The following is a 26,399-nucleotide window of genomic DNA, read 5'->3' as shown; positions in this document are numbered from 1 at the left end:
CCTTTAATGGTAATAGCAACATAAAGGGTGAAGGTAAAACAGTCATAAATAGACAGTTACAGTTCAGCACCTGATAGGATTTGCCCTGCGCAATCCTCATTAAAGACATATTAATTAATGTGTGGCTTGTGTGCTCATCCTGGGTTACTAATGGGAGCACTGTCTGACCTGTGATTGTTCACTAAATGAAACACAAATATTTCATTGCTTTTTTCCCCCATTAAAGCTTCTAGTCTTGTTTATAGACAAAACAAACACAAGATAACGAACCCCAAGTCACTGAATAAGGAAAGCAGGATTTAGCCCAACAACAGCTAAAATCATGCAAGAATACATAAGAATATTTACCAGTTAAACCTTCTAATATGTTAACTAAACTGCACTGCTTTATTAGATACCAGCAAATGATTAATGACATCAGACTATCATGTAAATGAATAAATATGTATATAATAGTGTTATAAGAGATGCAAAAAAAAGTGTCTCTCTAATGGTACCATAAATGAAGCAAGCTGGTGCAGAGGAGTTCACCTTGTACTCCTCTCTGTACACCAGAGGGATTTCACCGTTGGGGGAGGACAGGCAGTGTTAGAGAAAGGGAACTTTAAGACCCCTCGATAGAACCTATCATAGTACACACTTACTCCTAAGCAAGAACCACCTATTTCTGGGCTGTGCTAGGTTTCTGCAGCCCTGTGGAAAAGGCAATATGGCGAACACCAGTCTAGAGGCAAAATTACATCAGTGCAAAACCTTCAGGGAAGAAATTGGATACAAGGCACTAATATTGCTCTAGCTTGAATGAATTCTAATAACTGCAGATTTCCTTTCACAATTTCTTAGACTTTTACTTGCATTAGTTTCATTAAAGACAGTCAAAAACTGCCAGCTATTTTTTCCACACATTTTGAAATATTTTTGCCATTTTGCAATTTTTAGTTTTTTTCACAATAAAACAAAATCAAAATATTTTAGTTTTTGAGAACTCTGTGTTAATAACACTTCAGCTTTTGGTTAAAAAAACTAAGACCATCCCCAGGCCTCCAAATTTTCCCAAGGAGCAGCCCTGGCTATCCCACCAGAATTCTGAGTCATTTTCAAAAGATCCAGATGTAGAACATAATATTTCAGCTTTATATGAAACAAAAAAACTCTCTCAACGAATACGTTAGCAACCTGAATATTTAGAATAAATTTCAACTCTCTTCTAATTGATACCATCTGTAGAGGAAAGGTCATGGTCATGACCTTAAATATATAATTTCAGATAATAAAAATCAATTATATTAATTTAAAATATTTGGTTTTCTTAAGTGGGCACATCCTTAAGTGGGCAAATCCTTTGTATTGATGGTGATAATATTTAGTGCCTTGTTAAATGCCATACTTAATACATTGTCATTGCTTTAGGCCAAAGAAGAGCTGCAACTTCTGCTTTCTGCTCGAGTCTATTCATTTTGGTTACCTCACCCTTCCAACCGCATTGTTCTCTGTTGTCCTGCTGTTGCATCCTGTCTCTCCTGTAGCTTATAAAGACTCTGGGGGCAGAGATTCTTTTCTTTGTTACATGCCTATGTAGTGCTTAGCATGATGGGACCCTGACCCACACCTGGGGTTCGTAGGTGCTACGGTTATATAAATAATAATACTATCTTGCAATGGTGGCTCGTGACTTTTTTGATAGGGGAGGCACAAATTACAAAACAGTTGTTTCCACCCCCACCCAATGTATGATTTAATAGCTATTAAATTTTTACCTTATTTATAGTGAAGAAACAGCAGGAAGACCTGGGAGATAGAGCCGCCACTGTTCGCTCCTCACGCACATGCACAGGGCCAGCCCCGTGAGGGAGAGAGCCAGGGAGGCACAGGGTACAGGCCCCATCCTCTGCAAAGCCCCTGAGACCGAGGCTTAACTGCTACAGTCCTGCTGTGCACTCACCAAGATGTGGTTACCACAGAAAGACCTTTGTAAAGTGACTCCTGGGTGTGGTACATTGCCATGGTAACAAGGTTGCTTTGTGAGGCACTATTAACTACACCAAGATTTAAGCCTCATACAGCACTACATTTTCTGAACTTTCTGGTGTTGCAGTTCATTACTAGGGAGAGTGAGTTGTACTATTTAAATCAAATCCGTATATATTTATCAATTAAATAGAAAAGAATACAAACAATGTATTTTGTAGCTTTTGGGAATTCTCAGTTAGGCTGTGCCTCACTTGTCTGGGTTGATGAGCCATCACTGCTACCTTGTTTACTTAAACTTACACAACTTATCACTGAAGTGGAAGATCAGTTGACATTAAACACTAACTATGTCATTTTAGGAAAACGTCAGAGTAATATTCTTGTTGGAAAACTTATCTTAATTTCTTTTTTCTTAATTCTTTTCTTTCAATGCGCTCTGTTCAGAACAACCTCTTGGCTTTGCCTTCAAAAGTGGAGCGTTTTTTTTTTTTTTTAATCAGAAACGAGCTGGACTCACTGTCAATGTCAGTCTCTGAATTATGCATTGCCTTGCAGTCTAGGCCACAGTGGAAAGATGGGCAGAATCTCTGGATTTGAAATCAGAGATATTACAAAATAGGGCAAATGAAGGTGATTTTCATGGGGCCATTCCTGTCAGAACAGGGAATTACTAAGGAGTATCTTCAAACCTTCCCTAATATATGCAGGGCCCGGTGCAACTGAACAAACTTCATGATTCTAGTCTCACTATTCTATATGGGTCTGAAGAATATTATCTGGAGAGCAGTGCTTAATTTTTTACAGCAATTGCCAGGGCTGAGTCCCAGCACATCTAGGCTTGACAGTTCATAGCCCTGGCACCTCTGGGCTTGCTGCATCAGTTATGAATGTAAAAAAATTGCTTGAGCCCCTGCACCTAATTGCTAGAGCTCCAGCATCTCGTTCATTACAAATTAAGCACTGCTGGAGAAGACTGTGCTGCAGAGAATCTTAACAGAGCAATGGCTCCTAGTAATAATTACAAGTTGGTGCAAGTTAAAGGGGATGCTTTAATTTGTCAAGACTTAGTTTGGCCTCCAGACAACCCCGGGATTGAAAGCAAGGGAAAAAAAGACTTTGGACTTGCCCCACTCCCCAGCTGTACCGAGATATTCCCTTGTGTAGCTGAGAATCTAGCTCTAAGGGTTAGCTCAATCCTACCTGTAAAATTGAGCTATTTTATTTATCAGGACTGTGTTTGAGGCTTAATTTATTAACGCTTACAAGCATAATGCTTTGAGATCCTTAATGAAAGAAACTATAGCTGTAATATATGTAATCATAAATATTGTCTTCTATTTCTTCTCCTTTTATTGCAATTTATGTATTCAAAGGTTTTATAAAGTTTCATTTTGGGTCCAAAAAAATGTTTAATTTGACCTGAAATACTAATTTTCAGTATTCTTGGTTCACCAAAAATTTGCAAAAATTTAATTTCAGGTAACCCTGAAACAATTTTAAAAAAAAATTTGGACACGTAACCAAAAAATTAGTTATTTGGCTACCTGAGGTGACTACTCCTGAACATAACCAAGGAAACTCTCAAAATAGCAACCAGGTTTTTTTCCTCTTATTTTTCACATCTTTGTTTTCCTAAATGTCAACTACATTTCTCGCTAGATCTCTGTCGTGGTCCATTTTTTCTTATGAAGCCGAAAATAACTTTTAAAAAAAAAATCTGAAGTGCAGAAATTTGCCACTTCTCTACTCTTTCTAACAGAAAATGCTGGCATATGCTTTCTGCATGTTAATTTTACACCTTTAACAAATGCACCTACAAAGATGAACATTTATCTTTACATACATATTGGCCTTTGGATATTTTTATCTTCTTTACAAATCTACTACAGTTTTCTAATAGATATTTTGCATAAGATGCAGAAAGTAGCCATGCACAACTGATGTCATACAACAATGGGATACTGGTAATGTTCATATTCCAATCAGCTGAAGCAAATGATACTGGAATGGAGAGAGTACAGATTACATTTTGAATGCATGATGCATTTTAGGTGAGGTCTATGTACTGGGATGTTTGGTTTGTTATCCCCTTTTTTCAGTCAATTGAATCTTCCCATAGTGACAATGTCAATAATCTCCTAGGAATGAGGAGGGACTGGATCTATTTCAGAGGTAACGAGGCTTCTAATGGAACCAAAGAGAAGCAGCATCAAAGTAAATACATTTTCACTGGGTGGGCCAATTCCTTTGTTACACAATTCCGACTCTAAAAATGGTCACATCTGAAACTGCATCTGTCTTTCAGGTTTATTGGCTGAGGTGTAACATCAAGTGATTTGCTGGTCACATAGATAGAGGCTCTGTGAACTCCAAGAAAACAGGGTTGCAGAAGCTTCTTGCAGGCTCCCAGATCCTTGTTGTAATTTCTAGATCACAGCAACCTGAAGCAGCACGTTCTGAGTGCATATGATTGAAAAATAAATCACATCCCATCAGTCCAAGTGACATTAGTACAATTCAATATTAATAGCAAGAGTATCAAAAACAAACTCCAACAATAACATTTAGAAATGGGTCATAGTTGCCAAAAACAAACAAATAAATATAATAAAAGATCTTTTTCTCCCTAGTAGTAGGTAGCATGTATACTGCCAGCTATCTGTTAATAGTCATCCATCAGTGTTCCTTGATTGTTGATATTATGTCCACCAAAACATGAAACTTGACTCAGAGCCCTGTGTTTGCTCATATGGAAGAACATACTTTAAAACATCAGATTAATACAGAAGAAATTATTGTTAAACTGAAAGCTAACAAAAATAAAGACCTGACTTTTAAATAGCTGGGCACAGAATCTTGCATTCAAGAATATTTCCCAAGACTTGTATTTGGGTTTTTGCACATGAAAATAGCTACTTAGATTCATAACTAAGAATAGGAGCTCCTGGCAGGAAAACTTGTGTTTTTCTCTCATAGTTACGGGTGGCAGCTGTTTACTTGCCCCCACATTATTTGCATTTGTCAACTTATTATTACCATTTTGGATCTACTCAGGGATTTTGAATTTTTTTAAACCAAACACCTGTACAGGTTTTTCATCCTATTTTATATTGCTGACTTATTGTTTATAGTCTGCCTGTTCATCTGACACTGCACAAGAAGTGTTATAGAAAGAGCATTGCCGCTACATAATATATATCTGTGCTATGAAAAGATATTGCCTGGGAAATGAAGTAGGCATGAATCATTTTTATGTCCCTATTTGAACAAAAAATGAAGTAAATCAATTATTCTTTAATATACTTAATTATCTTTTAATGTGTCTCAAGTCACATAGCATATGTACTATAAAAAGGCACTTGGTATGGCCCTCTGAACATGTCATGTACATGCTAATGATGAGAGATGAGACCATTTGTTCTTGCCAAATTCAGAATCCACTAGTAAAACCCATGTTCTAAATTAGAATTCTATCTTCAAACTTTCATTGTTAGAAGTTTATTTGGCTCTGGCGAAAGATGAGTTTCTGAGCTGCCACATTTTGGGGACAGAGGTTCATTTTGTTCCACAGTATTTTACAATTTAATTTTATGAATAGTCTATGGGGAAGACATATGTTTAAAAAAAAAAAAAACTTTTAAAAAAAATTTGTGAAACCCCAGAAGGTTTGGGGTTTGCTACTAATTATGCAAAAGACAATATTTACTCCATGGTATGGGTTCTAGGATTTGGTGATGGTTGCATTCACTGAAGAAGATACAATTCCCTTTGATAAAAAGCTCACTAAAGGACTTTCAAGACCAAACACAACTGCACTGTGATTAGTATGAGTAAATCAGTAGATTTACAGAATGTTAAAGGGCTTGGCCCAAATTACCTCATGGCATAACACCATTGACTTCAATGGATTTTCACCAAAAGAGAATTTGACCCCATATATTCATTCTTCTTAGCATATGCACAACATGCCTCAGGTGACACGTTACCAGGATTCATCACCGAATTTGGTCGACTGGATGGATCATTAGCTTTCCTGGCTTGGGCTGGCTAGTGACAGGCAGTGCAACATGGACGCTGATCCATGCCCCCCATATATTGATTGAAGTCTAGATTCTGTGCATCAGCAATTGTAAATTGTTTTGCTTGTACATTAGTTCAGTACATTGAAAAGTCTGATGTAAGGATCTGTCAAACTTCTGTAATATGCTCACCATTCACAGTGCATAATCAAACAAATGCTCAGAGCTACCAAGTTACAACCAAAGTGGCAAAGAAATGAGCCCTTTAAAAGAGTGAATTCATCTACCAGTGGTGTTTGAAAGTGTTTTCACAGCTCAGCAAAGGAGTGTTACATGCATTTTGTCAGGCCCTCAAGTGCTCCAGAAAATAACTTTGGTAAAACTTCCTTGACCATCAGGGTGCACTTTTGCTACTGGTTCTGCTGTAAAATTAAATGAATGCATTTACTCACAGGTTGCTGTATTCAAATGATAATTTTTGCTTGATTTTTGCTATTCATAAGTCAATAATCAGCTCCATGTGACTCATCACTTTGTTCAATGCCAAGACTGCTTGCACACAAAGGGAAATTACATAATTATACTAAATTTTGCACATCAAAAAGTGTTCTCTTTTTAATTGTATACGTTTATTTTATATTCCATTAGCAGGGGATGTTTCTTCTATGTAGTCACTTAGCAGGAACATTTATGTAGAACAGTTAATTTTTGAAGGAATCAAAACTTTAAACGGTTTGTTTCCAAATAAAATGTATCTTTTTTCCCTCCCTATAATTTGATTAAGGAGACTGCCATTTACATATCCAGTGTAAGTAGCGGGTCTGAGTTGCATCTTTTATTGAAAAGCTGTACTAACGAGCAAAAAAAAAAAAAGTGTAAAAAAGTCAGGCATAGACTTATGTACTTAGTAGTCACTGGACAATGTTCAACTGAAAAAAATATTTTAAAATTCATGAGAAGTGGAAGAATTTCCTGAAATAAATTTAAATAGGATGTTATTCCAACAGGCTGATGGAGACAGACAGGGCTTTAAAATCACCACTTCTTTGGGGAAAGGAGTGCCAGTGGCAAAACGTTGATAAAAATTAAAGTTTCCCCCTCCCTAACATTAATTTTTCAGGGCCTTCTTGCAGTCCAATACTGACAATTCTGCACTAGGCAGATATTTCTGATGTAGTCCCTTCTAGCTGAACTGCAAACTATCACCTTAATCTCTGGAGAATGTCATTGCTTAGTAAAAATTGAAAGAGGGGAAGAAATCAAGAAAATCACTTCTGATTATGGTGGTATCAATTCTGAGGCTGATCAGAAGCACCACAAATTCACTCTTACTTCTGACAATGGCAACAGAACCACAAGACTGCCTGGCTTCTTGATCGACAGCACTGTCTGATTCCTGAAAATGCCATCGTTTCACTAAACAGGATTTCTAGATTGCATGTAAGTGGGAGGAGATGATAAAGGGCTTCTCATAACCAGTCACAGGGTCCTGTTTAGCCAGCTTGAATGCTTCAGAAAATTGGATTTTTAAGTTTTTTTTAACCTTAATTTCCTCTCTATGCATTTCTACAAAATATAATGACATAAAACACAAGTTGAAAGCTAACACACACCTAGAGAAAGGCAGCCTGCATACTTCAAGATGCTTTATTGGCTCCTGTGAACCGTACACACAGTGTTTATACTTACCACCTACTAACAAAACTGGACAGAAAATAAAATATATTGTGAAACTCACTGATATTATTCACTTTCTCTACACTTTCCTCTGTATTTGTTTGAACATTCTGCAAGGCAACTTTGTTTTCTTAGATTGAAAGCAGAATTTTTCCTTTCCAGTTTCTTAGATTCTGTGGGACTATGAGGAAGGAATTTAATTGTTGGCCTGTCCAACATCATGTAGATGGTAAGACAGTTCTTTTCCCACTACTTTAGGGAAAACTCTGAGGCAGTTTCACAATGACTGGCAGGCTCATAACTCCTCTTATAGCATCCTGGCCAAGTTCCAATCTCATAATTACATTTCACCTACCTAAAATTCCCCCAGCAGTTTAATTTGGACACTATACTATTCCCCTCCCCGGTTTCTGAGCTATTGTGCAGCATTGCTGCTCTGTTCTGATTCAGACATGGGTGAAATAACTTACATGAGTGTCTAAATCCTTCTCTATTTACTTGCCTTTAAGCTCCCATTGACCTCAATAGGATTTGTGTTAGAAAGGCAAGCAGTACTTGGCCCAATGGGGTGAGCGTGTTATACATCATTTGAAAGTTGTTCAGCAGAGCTAGTCGAAACTTTTGCTGAAATACACTATTTCGCTGAATCTGAATCAGTTTCCAAGAAACTAGAGCAGAAAGGGGCGAAAGAGAGAGTTTCTGTTGTGGAGTGGTTTAGGTACTGGCCTGGGATGTGGGAGATCCAGGTACAGGTCCTTGATTTGGAATGATCTGGGATAAAAAACTATTTTAAATCATGCAGAGCAGGTACTTTGTTAATCTCACACACTAGGGCACCCCCATGCTTTCCTGGTCCATAGGGCTCCAGATTTAACCCAGTTAATTTAGGCACCCCCTCTATTTCCCAGTCCACAGGACTCCAGGTGAAAGGCACCTATCCTTACCCAATTGGTAGGGCTCAGGGCCACCTATACCCAATTGTAGGCTCACATTGTAACTAACCAGGCTAATTTAAGTACCCACACCCTTTCCCAATTCGTAGGGCTCTGCATGTATTCTTCTGGGGGTTTGCAGGACCTTTTACCAGTGAAAGAGCCTTAACCTCTATTTATTAACAATTACAAAACATAATTCACATGCTAAGCATACAATTCTATGCTCACCAGTTTTGATCAGGCAGGTGGACTTTCCCTGTTGGCCAGGCAAGGTCAGTCTCGTTTGAGTTCTGATTGCTGTACATTCCGGTTGTTCAGAGGATTCTAGCAGCTCTGATCTTGGGCTGTGTCTTGGAGGTGAATTCTTCTTTCAGATTTTTCCTCCTCCTTAATCTTCCTTTTCTCTAGCTGGTCACCCTCTTGGACCCCAGTTTTATAGTGAAACTTTAGTCCTGCTTAGATATACCTTAACCAATCATTTTACTAAAATATTACAAAATAAGTCTTTGACCATTCCTAACATATTGTGAAATAATTCTTTAACCAATCATACCCAACCATCTTAATTGACTTAAATATTGCACACTTAGTTATGCAACAGACAGAAATAAAGAAGCAGACAGAAACCATACAAATAAACAATAGATAAATGAAGATCACTATATAAAGACCAAACAATAAAGAAGCATAGATTTCACAATCATATCTGTGGATTTCTTGCTAAACAGAATGCTATCAAATAAAATTTTCATCAAACATCTTAAGTTCTGTTTCTTTATCTGGTGGTGATAGATACCATTAGGGCAATAATGCCTTCTTAACTGCCCAATATTACATTGTTTGATGTAATTTAGAAGGGGATGTGAAGTTGTGACCACATGCTTCTTAGATTATGGCTGCTATTTCTCCTAATATGGCTATTACTGCTTAGCCAAAGAATATGGCCTCAGACCTTACAACTTGAATTTGAGTCTCCCCAATCTCAAAACAGCTTCCTGACACCCCCCCTCCCATACACATTCCCACAGGCTATAGACACTGAGACTCTCTCTCTCCTTTTTTTGGTGAAAATGTTTGACAGGTTTTGGTTTTGTTCCAATGCAGATAGAAAACAAATTTTGAAACATCAAAGGCTGTTATGAAACACCATTGTTATCCTTCAATCAGCTCTGTTGTTCAACCCTCTGTTCAGGAAGCTCACATTTGGTGAGAGGTGACTTAAATAGCTGCTCCATTTTCTGTCTCCTTGAGTAGGACCTTTTATTCAGTTGAATTTTAAAATGTACACAGAAATTGATACCAAGCAGTTGCTGAATAATAATTCTTGAGAGCTGATCCAGCAGGCAGACACAAAGGAAGAGTAATTTTTGTTTTGCGATACTCATTTCAGACTGTGAAAGAACTGTTGTTTTCAAAGTTCCTTTTTGGGAGGTAAAGGTGGTTTTGCACTAACTTCCATGCATATTGCAGATGCCTATTTTCAAAAGTGCTTCAGGGAATTAGATGACCAATTCCCACCAAAATTCAATGGGGTTGGTCACTAAATTGTGTCAGGTGCTTCGAATCCCCCCTCCCCCCCAAAAAAGAAAGAAAGAAAGAAAAGAAAAAAATAATGAAGAAAAGGATAAAAGAAGATACCCTGCTATGTTTCAGAGTAGTGGATAAAATGTACAAGCATGAGTTTGGAGAAAAGAAGTGTGAAGGGGACAGTAAAATGTCAAAAAGTAGAGAGCAAAGCAGGAAAGATGGGGAAGACAAGAAAGAGGAAGAGAGGGTGAAAATGGACTTTGTGTCTTACTCAGAATTCCATTGACTTTTATTCTGGCCTTTTCTTGTGGTGACACCATTTATTCAGCACTTTCTATATATTTCACTCCCTGAAGACAAAGCATTGGTGGCTGGATACACTGTAATAAGCTGAATGATGGATTTTGTGAATAAATTGTTTGGGTTGCTCAGTATTGTCAGTCTGTTGTGATATATGTTCATAGAGAATGTGTTTGTTTGCTTACTGAGGAGAGGGAATGGAAAGAAGAAAGAAAATCAATTTGGGCACAGTGACCTGCACTGCTAATTTTACTAAGTGACTTGATAGTTATTGTAAATTCTTGTGACACACTCATGCCCTCTTCAAAAGCAGTATGATTGGCTTCACGGCTGTGCACACCATACAGCCAAATTATACATTTTCCCTCTTCTGTTTGTGGTGTCCTCCCAAGTAAGCAGTATGTAATGTGTTGAGTGTTCAGTGAGCCTGACCTACTGGCTAATAGCATGGGTCTGGGAGCCAAGAACTTCTGAGTCCTCATCCTGGTTCTTCTCCATTGACTCGTGCTCTTGGGGATAGTCTCTCAGCCTCTCCAAGGGTCAAATCCAACTTCAGTGTAAATCATTTGGAATCTTTCCAAATCAGACACAATTACTATATAGATCAAATAGGTACAACATAGTAAGGATTAGTTAGTTTAACCACACCATATATATTTATATACATAATAGTATTCATTCAGCACCTCTAACATTGAGAACAAATATTGTAACAGTGATAGAGAGCCTACAGTGGCCTATACTGTAACATAATCCAGTTCACTTATGCTAAGTATCCCATAATTCCTTGCATTTGCTGAAGAAAACATTTGGCATAAGCAGATAGGAAACCTGTCAAAATCAAGATACATTTGTCTTAGTGCAAGCTAGGGAAGTACTTTAATGGACCAATATCTGGAATGCTAGTATCCAAAACTAAGATACAGAAGAAAAGGAACAATGTGTTAGGAAACTAAGACAAACTGATGGTTGGATTTTAGTGAAGCGTTACAAGATGTGTAACTTGTAAAATCATCATATAAATAATACTAGCTGAAATGTGTAAATTTGGGAGCACCCCTGCATAAGGTGAATGTAACATCACTGCACAAGATGGCTTCCAGGACACTGCTATTATATAGAACAGCAGTCTCAACTGGCTGTGCCTGACTGTGCCTGACCCAAGTTGTACTCGGGGGAAAAAAAGGTTGAGAACCGCTGATATAGAACTTTTTTCCTGCACTATATTATTGTCTTAGAGCAATAACCCTGACTGACATCGGCTATTTGGCCTCTGGAATATATTTAATAAACAGACCAATGTGTGCTAAATCAACTGACTATACAATTTATCAACAAATTGATGAGTCATCCAGGAGCCAGCTAGCCAAAACCTCAGTTAAGCCAAGCAGTGTGGGTTTGCTACCTAACAGCTTGGTGGTGGATAATGGTCAGTAAGTGGTAAGATGCTAGTGTTTGTTAATATTACTTACACTCATGCAGCTGGCCAAGCCAGGCTATGGGGGTGGAATTTTATAATAAGCGATACTATGGCAAAATACCTTTTAAAAGTAACTGATTTTAGAGAGAGTGCATGATAAAGCACTTTAGGCGAAAAGCCAATAATTCAGGAATTCCTAGGCGAAAAGCCACACTTTAAATATAAATATTGATTAAAGCACTTATCTTGGCTAAATGCCAGACATAAAATAAAAGGAGAGGAAAATAATTTTCTCTCCTGTAATCCATTTGGCATGCAGACAAAAGCAAAAGGCATTGGGGGAACACATACAGGTTTTAGGAGCACTCCCCTCCCAGAGCCAGAATAAAAACCAGAGGTCCTGGTTTCCAGCCCCCATGCTCTAACCCTACTCCCCTCTCAGAGCTAATAATATAACCTTTTTTTCCACAGATATTTTTATGAACTGGTCAAGCCTCTCCTGCCCCTTTCACAAGCAGTATGATTGACTTGATGACAGCACACACAAATTATTCATTTTTCTTCTTCTATTAATGGTGTCCTCCCAAATAAGCAGCATGAAATGTGCTGAGTGTTCAGTGAACGTAACTTAGTGGCTAATAGCATGGGTCTGGGAGCCAAGAACTTCTGAGTCCTCATCCTGGTTCTTCTCCATTGACTCATGTGCTCTCGGGAGTAATCACTCAGCTTTTGTAAGGGTCTAATCCAACTCCAATGTTAAGTCATTTGGAATCTTTCCACAATAGGCACAATTAGTTTATAGATCACATAGTGACAACATAGTGAGGATTAGTTAGTTTACCAGTGTGCTAAATAGCATGTTGTATAATATATCCTGGCTAGCATATCCATAACAATATCTATATCAATAACTGTAACAAAGCCCTGACTACCTAGGTTTTCGTTAACATCAGTACAATGAACATTCCAGCCACTTGACAGCCAGTGGGGAAACAGAATTCCTATCCTTCTTCAAAACCACAGACCCTTCTAAAACCTGAGCTAAATCAGTACTGGGTCAGGTACATTATTCAGGTAATCACAGTATTATTTAACTATTCATTTCTAGAGCACCCATCACTCATGGTATCTAGGAACAGCACTTCAAATGATTTAAATTGAGTACTTCACCTTAAAAGTAAGAGAAACAAAACAAAAAGCTTCTCTGCTGCTTGTAGCATTTAGACAAATGACACATCTAGCCAGTAAGCAAATGATCAAGGATTTCATAGCTTTAATCAGTTGGAAAAGCCAGGCAGAGAGATGGCCATGCTTAGAAAGATCAAATTTTACCTTAAGCATATTTATGGTGGGAACAAGTTACAGAGATATGGGAATTCCCCGCCTTCAGCTCCCACAAACTTTACCCAAGCAATAGGGTGTCAGTGTTCTGGATGAGCATACGTGGCACAGTGGGATAGAACTGGAGAGGCCTTATTTATCCTGGGTCTGTTCCATTTAGGATTTTCCATGTAGTTATCAGCACCAGAAATTTCACCTGGAAGTCAAGTAGCAACCTGCACAGAGAATAAAGCACAGGTGTAATGTGTTATCTTTGGAGAATAACCATTATCACCCACAACCAGGTTCACAGCTGATGCTGTTAGTGAATGTCCTAAGACTCTGCTTGAGTTTCAAGTATAATATTCCAATTGTCTGTGCCTGATCATACTTTGAAATTTCAGATGGAGAGCATTCTAGAAGTACAATGTATTTTTACAAGCACCAATGAATTAAGTTTTACGTACCTCCTTTTGAGATACGAGGTATGTAAGTAATTTGAGTATTTTCATTCTTACAGCTGAAAACTGAGGCACAGTGGGTTTAAGCATTTCAACAAGGTCAAACAGGAGGTCTGCAGCAAAACAAAGAATAGAACCCAGAACATTTAAGTCTCAGTTCCGTGTCCTTTACACCACTCTTCCTGTCTATTGTGATATGACCTCTGGAATTATCATATATCAGGATGGCACTTCCAAAAAATATCAGTCAAGGCAGTAGCACTAACTCAAATTAGGCAGAATATATTGCCTAGCAGTAGGCCTCAGAACTTGTTCAGAGATATCTCTTCTGTGCCAAACCAGTTTGGCTCATCACTTCTATTCATCCCTTCTGACATACTGACAACCCTATTTATTAACCACCCACTAGGCCTCTGTTGTATGTCTAGCACATATACAATGAGCAGAGGCAAGTTGTTTGCGGTGTTGTTGTAGCCATGTTGGTCCCAAGATATTAGAGACACGAGGAAGGTGACGTCTGTTAGAGTTTACACAGAGCTCTTCTTCGGGTCACATATTCTTCAGAAGCATATTGTCTTTCTACATGTCTTTTATAAATCTCGTGCTAATCTGTCAAGATTCTTTTTGGTTTACACAAGTGGCAACAGAAGTTAGGAAGTGTTGGATTATTTTCTAGCAATAGAGAAACTTAAAACAAATGGTTTAGATCAGTTAGCGATTCCAAAAATTCAGATGTATATCCAAAATACTCTGGTTACTTTGCAAGAATGGTTCTTCGGAGGAGATTTTCAGTACTTCCTGCTTCAGAGCAGGCTGGAATGACTGACAATAGAACCTCTCTTGCTGTATTTTGGCAATTCCTCTACCAACCATTCCAGCAATTGGAAGAGCAGAGATATTATTATTTTAACTGATATTATTATTTTTAACTGAACTTTATTGAACTTCCTAAAATGTTCTGGTTCAGTTTCTGTTTGAGTTACACATTACATATGGATGTGTTTTTATTTATCCAAATCAATTTGCCCAGTGCTAACACTGTCTCTTTCCTTTTTGAATTATGGCAGATGCTTGCTAGTTACATCCAACCCACAGTTGCCTTTTAAAACTAAGGACGTTTTTGAAAAGGTTTTGGGCATCACAAGGAAAATTTTACCAACAGCATATTTTCCTGGTGATGATGAAGACAGAACGGTAAGAAAACCTAATTTATTTTTTGTGGACGTTGAGGTGTGTGAGGGAGTGATACATCATTGAACCCTTATTGCTGGGCATGCAGCTTTTCAAATGAAACACACTACATGCAGTACTGAATAAAGAAAAGCATCATGAATACTTAGTCCTACTTGCATGGAAATTTAAAATGCATTGGTTCTAGATAAAATTGATTTATTCAAGAAAATAGATATTGGTTCCACCTAAAAGAAAATACTTAATAGATAAAATGCACTTCTCTAACCACTGTATATTAAAGTGATAAATATACTGATGCAACTGAGTGATCATAGTGATGATTTCAGTAAAAATGATACTGATTATTTCACTTAAAATGGGCACAGTTTGTAGAACGAATTGCCTGGAATTCAGATGGATTGATTCTGAAAATATGGGATTCCTGTTTTTCCCAAGCTAACAACCTGTCATTGGATTTAGTCTGGTCCCCAGAATTTTAGATTCACAGGTGATATGGAGTGAATCCAAGAGAGAAAGGAGGGGAAGGAGGTTTGGCCCCCCATGAGGCCCAATAGGGGGTTTAAGGTAGAAGTGATTTTTGTTTTTTCCCTCTCAAAGTGAATTTTAGAGGTTTTGAAGAAAAGAGTTGGATTGATAATCTTGGAGACTGACGCATCAAATATATTCATGTAACAGGTATAGCACAGGCTATGGTGTTGCATACTTCCACCACCAACACACATGAAGATCAAACAAAGGCCTACACTAAGATTCTCAAAAGCGAGTAGTGATTTTGGGTGCCCATTTTTAGTCAAGTCAAGGAGGCCTGATTTTCAAAGACTATATAGTGCCTGAAGTTGGGCACCTAAAATCACTAGTCACTTGTGAAAATCTCATCCCTTGTCTAGATACTTAACTGGCATTTTCATCCAGGGTTTCAGTGCTGGTTCATCCATTCCAGTATTTTTCAGGTTAGGAAGTCAAGCAATATTTATAATTGTGGCTGGTTATCACAGTTTTTAAAGGGACCTCACTGCAGTATGTAAGCAAGTAAATCCTGTATCTAATTATAATCCACAGCCAGTGTATATGCCTATGTCTATTAAAGCATTTATTTGCACTTAAAGAGCGGGAACTGATGATATTGATTCCTCTCACTTAAAATGGCTTGGGATGATCAATTCTGAGCTGTAAACCTCTCATGTTTTAAATGCATTACCTTAATGCCCTTTAAGTATTGCCAGTTGTCAACTTTGTTAAACTATGGCGTGAAGCTATTTCCACAAAATAAAATGACAACAGATAGCACAAAGATGAGGAGGAGATTTTACAATGTTATAAGCAAAACAAATCTTCATTTTAGCCTATAACCTCTATTGCTCTAGAGCAATCTTGTGTATAAAGTAAAACTTCTATGTATATCATGTAGCAGCAGCAGCCAAGTAAAAAACTTCCATCTTGACACAGCTCCCTTTGTTGTTTTATTTTCTGAAGCACCCATCACCCAAAAAATGAGTTTCTGTACAAAATTAAAATACTAGACTTGGTAGCCAAGAAAAGTTAGTCATTCAGGCAAAATGGGGAAAGAAAATAACCTAAAATAATTAATGAATAGAAGGGGGAAAGGAAAGAAATGAACTGATAGGAACTGAAAGACTTTACTTGCAGAAAGCTTTGAATACAGCTGCAGACTTATTCATCAGACATCCATAGGAAGGGAATTCCACAGAGATAGTCCCTGAACTGAAAAAAACCCTGCCCTAAGGCAGCTTCAGATGGAGAAATAGAATCTCTGGTCAGAGGGTGAGGATATATCCATACTATCACAGCTGTCTTGGTCCTGCATAAGGAGAGAGAGGGGTATTCCAGTACCTTGAGCTTGGGTTTTTTAATGTTAATAGAGTGACAGAACTGGTTGAAGGTTTGCTCTCACAGTACTGTTAGTAGAAGATGTGAAGTATTGATGGAGCATCTGTTGTGCTAAAACAGCAACAGTGAGGGATCGACACAAAATGTGAGCCAAGGGAAACTGGAAAAAATTAAACTTACAGGATTTGAATTAAAACAATGCCATGTGAAAGTTGCATATGATGTGGGGAAGGAGCATACTTCGGTCAAACATTAACCACTTGACTGCTGCAAACCTGCAGATAAGATGAATCTTCAGTATTGCTGAACATACTGTACCATGTGTATCTTAAACCTGAACATTGAATTGATTGCAGTTGAATGCATCAACACAGCAGGTGCAGTGCAGCAAAGGAGTTAAATATTTTAAGAGTCTTAACTCAGCAAAACCTGTTGATTATCCAGCTCCCATGTAAGTGCTTTTTTCCTTTCTTGTATATTGTCAAAGAGAGTGTATACACTGGTGGTTAAAGCAGGGGGAGGATGGTCAGGATTCTTGAATTCTAATCCTGTCTCTGCCACTACCTCACTGTGGCTTTGGCCAAGTCACTCAATATTCTTCTACTTTGGTTTGTCATTTTACTTGGTGTTAGGATTAGTTAATGCTTTTTAAAAGCCTTATGAATTTTGGATGAAAAGTATGTGCAAATTGTATTATGATCTGTTAGAAAACTGTTTGCTTTTCCCTACAATCTTATATACTGCTTACTAACGTACGTATCTGAATATTGTTGTTATACCTTTTTTTTTAGAATCTCTGTAGAGTTTCATTAACCAATCAAAATGACAGACATGACATGTAATGAAATATTTATACATTCCATGCTTTTGGGGCCCACTAGATTCCTAATGTAACATCCAGGATTCCCCATTTTCCTACCAAACTCTCCCACAAAGTCTCACACTCAGTGACCATCGTCTAGCGAGGGATCAACCATCCTTTGGCAGAGTTCTGATTTTTTTGCCTAACCTCCAAAACCACTTCTTTTTCCCTGAAAAAAATCCAAAACATTTCTGTAAGTGATTCACTTCATAATCATAGGTATTCTTTAAACATATAAAGCCACATATTGTCCAAAATGAAAATATGCTGTCCATAATAATTCTGACTTGCATTTACACACATGCACAGGTACTCACACTCCTAAATTTCTCAGAATTGAAGAATTTGCCTGCCATTCTACATTTCAGTTAGTATACAAGGATAACATTTTTCCACAATTTCTGTGGGAAATAGGATAAGATGTGTAGGAGGTATGACCATTAAAGTTAAGATAGGGTTTTATTTTAGCAGATTTTTCTGTCTTCAAAATGACTTGACCTAGATATGCCCAGTTTGTTTTACTGTAGCTGGAGTTGCTGAGTAGTGTCTCCTATTAATATTAGGGAGGTATCAAGATAATTAGCTGAATTACTATACATAATGCTCACCTGGCTAATATGCACATAAAGTATGCATGAGCAGATAGAACTCTGCATGTTCTGGTGTAGATTTCTTTTTTTAATATAGGCCCTGTGGCCTGAAGCAGACCTCATAAAGTAATACTGGGTTAAGGTGTCTGATCTGGAGATAGGAAGGGAGAGGTCACATGTGGAGGTGTGAGCCAGAATGAAAAGAAAATGAACAGGGTCCATCTCTGCACAGCTTGGGAGCATTGCCTGAGTCCTTTTTATGCATCTAGCTTCTGAGGCCTATTATTGTAATGTCCCAGGCCCAGATCCTCAACGATATTGAGACACTTAGCTTCCATTGATTTCACTGGCAGTTAAGCACATAAATACCTGAGTATCTGGATCCCAGTACCTTGAAATAGTTGTTGGAACATTTTGTAGAATTTACAGAAATTCCCAAGTAAAAAAAAGTCATTAGATTGCACTTAAAGTTGCATAGATGTAACAGTAATATGTAGGGGAATGGGAAAATGATCTTTTAAGAAATCAGCTCAGGGTTTTGGTGGCAGGTTTATGATTTTTTTTTTTTTCTGTTTTAAAAGTATAGAAATTTACTTAGGCTCCACTACTTAATTAATTATATATATTTCCAAATTCTTTATTTAGATATTACTTATTAATTTCTCTTCATACAGGATGAGTCCCAATCTATAGATGTATACACATTTGCAATACTTAAAAATATGATTATAACATCAATTCCTATTACAGCTCTATCCGTGCCATGTAACATCCCTAATCAACAATGTCCAGGAGAAAAAATAGACATAACAATTTGCCATCCCCAGTCCCTCAACCACTCACCAATGTCAAAATTCCCATCCTATCCTTTTAAAAGACAAGAAGAAAAGATGGACTTTGCCATGTGAAAATATATGATTAAGGGCATGCAAAAAACCTTAATATCGCTCCCATGCAACTACCAGTCTCCAATGGTCCACTCTGCCTTCCTTATTTTGTAAGATGTGGTCTTTTGAGGACTTTCCCTGAAGTAGTTTGGTTACATTTCCATAGGACTTAAAAAATTTCATAGCTATGAAGGCAGATATTTTACACTTGGGAAAAGCATGTACTTGTCCTATATGCGTGTAGAACATAATAAATCTGAACTACAAAACATTGATTTTGTAAAACTTTTTGTCTGATATGAAGTATGATCCTTAGTCACCACATTAATGTTTGCTTTTACCCTAGAAATCCCATAATTTAAAGATTTTGGATTTAAAGATTTGCATCTGTAAAGGCATTAGCTTTGATGACCTGTACTGTACCTTTGGGCTTTCCTTAACATGCTTGTTTTATTTAGTAGATAAAGTGTGTGCATTTCTTTGGAGCTGTTGATAAATTACATAATGCAGTGGGGGAGGGAGGATCCTTAATTTTGCATGGCAGAGTGTTTGTTTTAGTGTTACAAAGTGTTACAAAGAGGTGGGTGGGTGAGTCTTGAAAATCATCAAAAAATGTGGACAGCCCTTTTCTGTGATCTGTATATGCTTATAAAGAAGCAGATAGAAGTCCTCGGAGTTGGTGATGTACACATGCATCCAATTCCAGTGTGGAATTGTAAGATTCAGAGAGAGGCGATGTTAATTCTAGAGAACACTGATCATATAAAGCTGTGTGTGACCCTGAGAGGCTATTATTGGGGAAGTGGTACAATTAAAAGTATTAGGGTAAAAGTAATTGTGCATTTCCACCTTAAGGCTTCTGTGACCTGGGAATAACATATAGTCATCTATTTCATTTATAATGAGCCTATTACCATAGTATATAGGCACCATGAACACCCTTGCATAGAAGGCCCAGTAAGCCCACGACTCCCCATTTGGATGATGAGACAAAGACTGGGTCAGGTTTGTGTTCATTTTGCAAATTATGTCATACTACCTAAATCATTTTAGAGTCAAATGCTTCTGTTCGCTTAGGTTGCACTGATTGGTTCACCCCTTGTTTGGAGCCCAAACTCAAAGGCGCAGTCTTCAGAGCATCAATCTACTGGAAAGCTGTGTCTGATATTGAGAGAGACACGAACAGAAATCTTTGTATTAAGCCTTTTAGTCTAGAGAGAGAACACGAGGCGCTGTATCGAGCATCAGATGGAGTATTGTGCTTTATGGGACCGGTAAATATGTACTGTGTTAATACTGGAAATAAAACTACTGTAGAATGCCTAAAGCCAGAGTTCTCAGCAATTTCTGGCTACGACAATTTAGGAGAACTGCCCTCATTGCACCTCTCTACTGCTTTTCATCAATCTGGATTTTAACTTGATATGGGAATCAGGCCAACATTTAATGTTTCCGCTGTTTTTTTCAAGCTATTCTCGTGGCGAGAAAGTGTGTAACTTTGGTAACTGGTGAGTAAATTGCCATTTTAAAAGTGCTATGCAAAATCACTTAGGGGCTGTTTAGAATATGAGCTTGAATTTAAAGGGGCCACTGCTCCTTATCTTATTTGAATTTAGAGAGGATGGCATTGTTCTAGTTAATTACTTAAGGCAGGGTTGGTTGGATTCATGTGATGTGTGTTACAAGAAAAATAAAATGGAGAATGACTTAGGGGTCTTAAGTGAGATGCTTTAAAGTATGTTGCAGATCCCCTTATTCTGGGTGCCTTCTAAATGTGATCAGTAGTGCATAATTTGTAATTATGTAAAATTACACACAACTCTGTGACAAGTAAAGTAAAACTGTTTTTATGAGGTTTGCTTGGACCGCATTGATTGTGATTGTAGAGCAATAACATAGAATCATAGGGCTGGAAGGGACCTCGAGAGGTCATCTAGTCCAGTCCCCTGCACTCCTGGCAGGACTAAGTAATATATAGACCATCCCTGTCAGGTGTTTGTCTAACCTGTTCTTAAAAATCTTCAATGATGGAGATTCCACAACCTCCTTAGGCAATTTATTCCAGTGATTAACCACCCTGACAGTTAGGAAGTTTTTCCTAATGTCCAACCTAAATCTCCTTTGCTGCAGTTTAAGCCCATTGCTTCTTGTCCTGTCGTCAGAGGTTAAGAAGAACAATTTTTCTCTCTCCTCCTTGTAACAACCTTTTATGTACTTGAAAAGCTGTTATTATGTCCCCTCTCAGTCTTCTCTTTTTACTGCACTAGAATTAGGGTTTCTGTTTAGTTGTAGATAGATGCACCTCAGAAAGTCTTGCAGTTTAATTTTGATAAGAACCAAAAAGTGTGGATGCTCATTTAATTTGTAATAACTTGGAAAACTGGTGTAAGTTTCTTATGAGAGAATCTTGTGAGATTTCCACTATTCCCTGCCTTCTACTCAGGCTAACAAACATGAATAACTCTCATAGCGATACAAAATATCAATGATTCTTGACCAAACTAGAGACAGCAGAAATGGAAGGAAAAAGATATACATCCATGTAGATATAGCTTTAATTTTGTATCTCAAACAAGCCAAGATAGTTTGATTTTTGAGTGCAGGTTTGGATCAATATTTTTTTTTGTCAAACCTCCTATTCTTAGTTTATTTTGTCCTAAAAGTGATGAAGAAAAGAAGGGAAGGAAAACAAAAGAAAGAAGGTACATATTCAGATGAACTTGCTGCTACAGTAGTTTAACACGCAACTGCACGAGAACAGCCCATGTAGTTCTAATATGGGATTCATAACTAACTCTCAGATTTAAAAGAGGTTGCATGCCATGTGGCAGATTTCTTGTAGAACAATCTTGATAATTTATTCATCAAGATGGTATCTGAGGATATGACAATGCTGAGGAGAAGTAGAGATGTACAGAGCAGAATGTCGGGGAAAGGTGTAGTAGAATTATAATGTGTTGTACAGTACTTAAAGCAGGAAGTACTAGAAAATGTAATTAGGAGACAGCTTAACTGAACAATGAGACGCCAGAGAACATGTGAAATAGACTAACAGTGGAAACCAACAGGATAACTTCATCTCTAGCAAATGACGGTATTGGGGGAAAGCATGGAAGGCAAGGGGGGGGGGGGCAAAAAGCATCTGTGGCGCTTGGAAAAGACAATTTTCAGAAAAGGAGCTAGAACATTATGATTGAGCAACCATACAGCAATGTAAACCAGGGATGGAGAGAGTGTGCAGTTCAGGTGAAAAGTCAGGGGGCAAATACGTGGAGATAAGGTTGATAGTATAGACACTGGAATAAAAAGGACACTGTGACACTGAAGTAATATTGTAGAACAAATATATAGGAGGAGAGGAGTGGTATGATCAAAAATAGAAATAAGATTGTGGGGGTGCTTGAAAATGGATTGAAGTCTGGAGTGGTCATAACCAAGACTGTCAGAGCAGACTGTCAAAAAGCAAGACAGACATCCCAACTGGTTGTATGTTCTATAATTAGATTTTACCAATCCAGTAACAAATGTGAACCCCCAAGTACTACAATAGTCTTATAATGGAGTCACAGATAGTCCCCTTAGATACTCCAGTCTATCTTGTCACCCAGGCAAGATAGATATATGTGATATATGGTCACTTACACCAAAAACCATAAATATTCAGATTACACCCAGTTCTAAGAAACCAGTCACTCACCCACGTCAATTTGCATCCTACATCTCAGTGATATCTCAAAGATATAATTGGTAGCCAATTCTATAGTAAACTAAGAAAAAGGAATGAGAGTTATTGAGAGGTTAAAGCAGGTAAAAATATATGTACAGGTGAGTCAGAGTCTATCATTTCAAAAGATAGCAGAAGTGTAGTAATCTGCCGGTTTCTCTTAAATCTTTTTGGGCTACCTAGAGTAAATAGGGAATCTCTATCTTCTCGTTCGGTTATTCTGCCCTGTTAGGATCCAAACAGTTCATAAATGAAGAATTTTTCCTTGTGTCCATATTTATAGCTTCTTCTCACAGAAACCAAGCTGACCAGATTGCCCCCCTTATGGGTCCTTTCTTTCATGAAGGGGAGGAATGCACTTAGACATTTTGATCTTTGATCCCACACACAATGACCATTTGCTTTCCATGTGCAGAAAGTAGCACTTTCGTGTTAAAAGTTCTTCATTTGCATTATACAAGGCTTCTTTCTTATTTGATGGGTTACTTAATTACAGGGGTATATACAATGCAAGTGTTTACTATTACATTATAACAGTGTGCAGATAAGTGAAAAGATTGCATGGAACATCCCACCAGTTTTTCATGGAGTTTAAATACTAAACACATTTTTATACATGTTCACATCTACTGTGAAGTATACTAACCCACAAGTGAGCAGGTTTGGTTTCCAGCTGTGAATTTGTCAGTTCTTACCTGATGACTGTGTCCCTGACCAGAGCTGGCACTTGGCTTACCACCATCACAAACCTGATTATTGCACTGGGGCTTTAGAAGATGGGCAGTGAAATGCTGAGAGAAAGGAGGATACGGATAAAAAGGAGGATACATTACAGGATATTGAAAACAGCTGGTGAAATATTGGAGGAAACAATGTAGGAAGCACAAATGATGGAAGAGGCACTGAAAATAACATGCTACTGCAGAAGCAATATAGGAAATTATCAACAGAGCTGGGTAATGGTAGTGTGGCTATGCTGTACTTTCCCTTTTTAGTTTGTATTTGGGTTTTACATTGTTCAAAGGACAAGGGGACTTCTTAAAAAGAGGGCATGGTGAATGGTGGCATGACAATTAGAGCCAAGGGGTCAATCCTGCAACCCTTATGTGACAGGGGCCTGATCTCCCACTGAAGTTTACAGGGATCTTTCCATTGACTTCAATGGGAGCTGGATTAGGTCATTGGTTCTGACTCATCCAAGTAATTCCACTGCCCTTGGTGGGAATATTGCATGCAGGATGAGGCATCTACAGCTGGATTTTGCCCTCTGCAATAACCAGGAACTCTGTCTACAGGACCTTGAAGAGAAACTTATTTACCTGCTCATTTTTTAGTCATTTATCAAGCATAATAACTTCTGTTGGCAATTTAGCTTGCAGGATGAGTGATCTTGGCAAATGCTGGAATACAGAACTGCACAGCTTACTCTCAAGGGAAAAAGCATCAAAAGTATTGTTAGAAAGTGTGACTATGGCATGCCTAAGTGTGTGAGATTTTGTAAATGAAACTGAAAACACTAGAATGTATCTGCTTTTCATTCTGAAATCAAAAATTGTTCTAGATTTGTCATAAATGCACAAAACCCATGAAGTTGTCCCTCAAAAGTATGCCATTTTCAATAAAGAACCATGCACTTTTAAAGCCAGTAGAGGAAACTAGCCCCATTTCCACCAAACAGGCTTTGCAACAAAAGTTGTGAAAAAGTTTCCTATTTGATATTCTTGGGTCTGTGCTCAAGAGGGTGCAAAAGAAAATAAATCAGGGAAGTTCTTGGAGGAAATCCTTATGTCCAGTCAAGCAAGGATAATTTAAACACATCCTTGGTGCCTGTAACCAAATGGATTATCCTCCTCCGACCAGTGAGATAATGCTGATCTAGGCTATGGGGTGCAGAAGCTGACACGAGCATAGACATATGACTGGACAGCAGCATCCCCCATTTATGGGGAGAGCATTGTATCAAGGCTTCAGACTTCAGTGGCCAAGCATTGTTGGAATAGATTCCAGCAGAGGGAGCAATAGAATTCAGGGTACTGGTAAATCCAGATGAGGACAGTGATACTTTTCCAGGCTGATCCAAACACCATACCACACCAGAGATGGAGATCTCAGAAGGCTATCTGTCTAAATGCAAGCCAGTGGGCACCTCCAACTAGTTCTTGTTGCCTGAAACCGTGGAAATCAAGAGTCTCTTCAGTCTTCTGTGGGCACACAGCACAGCTTGATTATTTGCTCCTTACATGGTCTGGAGGAGTCAGAAGCGTAATTATGTTCATAATTATGCCTCCTGGCAGGGACCCCTAACATCACAGCTTGTCAGGAATTACAGGGCTTTCTGTCATTCAGCCTCTGATGCAGCATCAACAATCTGCACAGATGCAGATGACTTCTGTATAGGAACAAGGGAAAAACCACTATCAGGATTCCTAGTAGTTCACACACGTGCATGGCTATAGGCAGACATAGAAACAGCCTCAGGTGTCAAACACAGAATGGACACTCTCACAGCAGGAAGCTAAAAAAACTTTAGTGCCATGACAATGGTGTCAAGGGATTGTGGTACTTCCCAGGGGTGTCCACAGTCCCTCTGCAAGTTAATGATAGGCATACTCCAATCCTGGAGCTCTCTTAGTGTCTCTATGTAGTGTCCAGTCCTCTGAAGGACAGTCACAGAGTTCACAGATTTGCTGCTCCCAAAGCAACAGTATCCCTCTGCAGCTTGCCAATTGCACCTTAGATCACAGTTATTCTTAACACACAGCACTTAGACAAGTTTATAGTGAAAACAAGCAAAAGTTTATTTTGAAAAGAGGAGAGATTCAAATGATAGCAAATAGAAATATTGGTAACAAATGGTTATATATAAAACAAATTCATAACTCACATTCTAGAAGCTAGATTTATTTAACTAGTTACTTTAATCTCTTATATAGCAAAACTCACCCCACAGTCCTTTCAATGTTTTTCAGCCAGGCTTAGCTGTGATCTTCAATTCATGGGACAAGACACTTGAGGATTACCTGTTCTGTTCATTCCCTCTGAAGCACCTGGCATTTGCCACTGTCAGAAGACAGGACACTGGGCTACATGGACCCTTGGTCTGATCCATGGCCATGGCCCACCCACTTTGAAAGCAGGACCACCCAATCTGTTGCTTCTGCTGCCGACGTTCTGCTTAGCTACTCTGGAGCATCATGCAGCTTTTGGCCGGTCGCTACACGAACTTCCTGCTTCTGGTCATGTGGTCGGAAGCAGGAAGTTTGGGAAGCGACCAACGGAGAATCACTAAGCTGCCTGAAGCTCCAATTGACAAGGTAACTGGAAGTGGCTCAGGCCTACCTGAGTCAATCACAGGGCCTGCCATAAAATCACTTCTGGCTACACCACTGCACAAAACTGTAGTCTTCATTGGAAACAGGACACACACTCCCCACTGGTTACTTTTTCTTGGGTACCTCTTTTTTGTTGATTTTACAATCTCTTGCGTAGCATGTGGCTCAGACTGTAGCTAAGCCTCCCCTGTGAAGAGGACCATACACAATACACACAAGACCAGCCAGAGTGAGATTAACATCTCTTTCCTACTGCCTGACAGGACCATGTTTATCACCTTTTGGTGACCTGCCTTAGCTCACATACTTTAAGTGAAAACATGTTATTCCTT

The 26,399-nt window shown here is 38.4% G+C and overlaps 1 long non-coding RNA gene across 1 annotated transcript in view; it reads left to right on the top strand.

Moving 5' to 3' along the window:
* LOC137153252 (uncharacterized) overlaps nucleotides 1-26,399 on the top strand; it is a 161,525-nt gene that overhangs the window by 69,531 nt on the left and 65,595 nt on the right. Inside the window, exon 2 of the long non-coding RNA XR_010919745.1 lies at nucleotides 14,698-14,824. This is a non-coding gene — a long non-coding RNA (uncharacterized lncRNA). The remainder of the gene's footprint in view (nucleotides 1-14,697; nucleotides 14,825-26,399) is intronic.

This window comes from Emydura macquarii, unplaced genomic scaffold (assembly GCF_026122565.2).
Source record: "Emydura macquarii macquarii isolate MOO-44397 ecotype Brisbane River unplaced genomic scaffold, CSIRO-AGI_Emac_v2 contig_1253, whole genome shotgun sequence".
In the NCBI taxonomy this organism is placed as follows: Eukaryota; Metazoa; Chordata; order Testudines; family Chelidae; genus Emydura; species Emydura macquarii.
The sequence above is the reverse complement of the archived record's forward strand: the minus strand, read 5'-3'. Positions and strand labels throughout refer to the sequence as shown.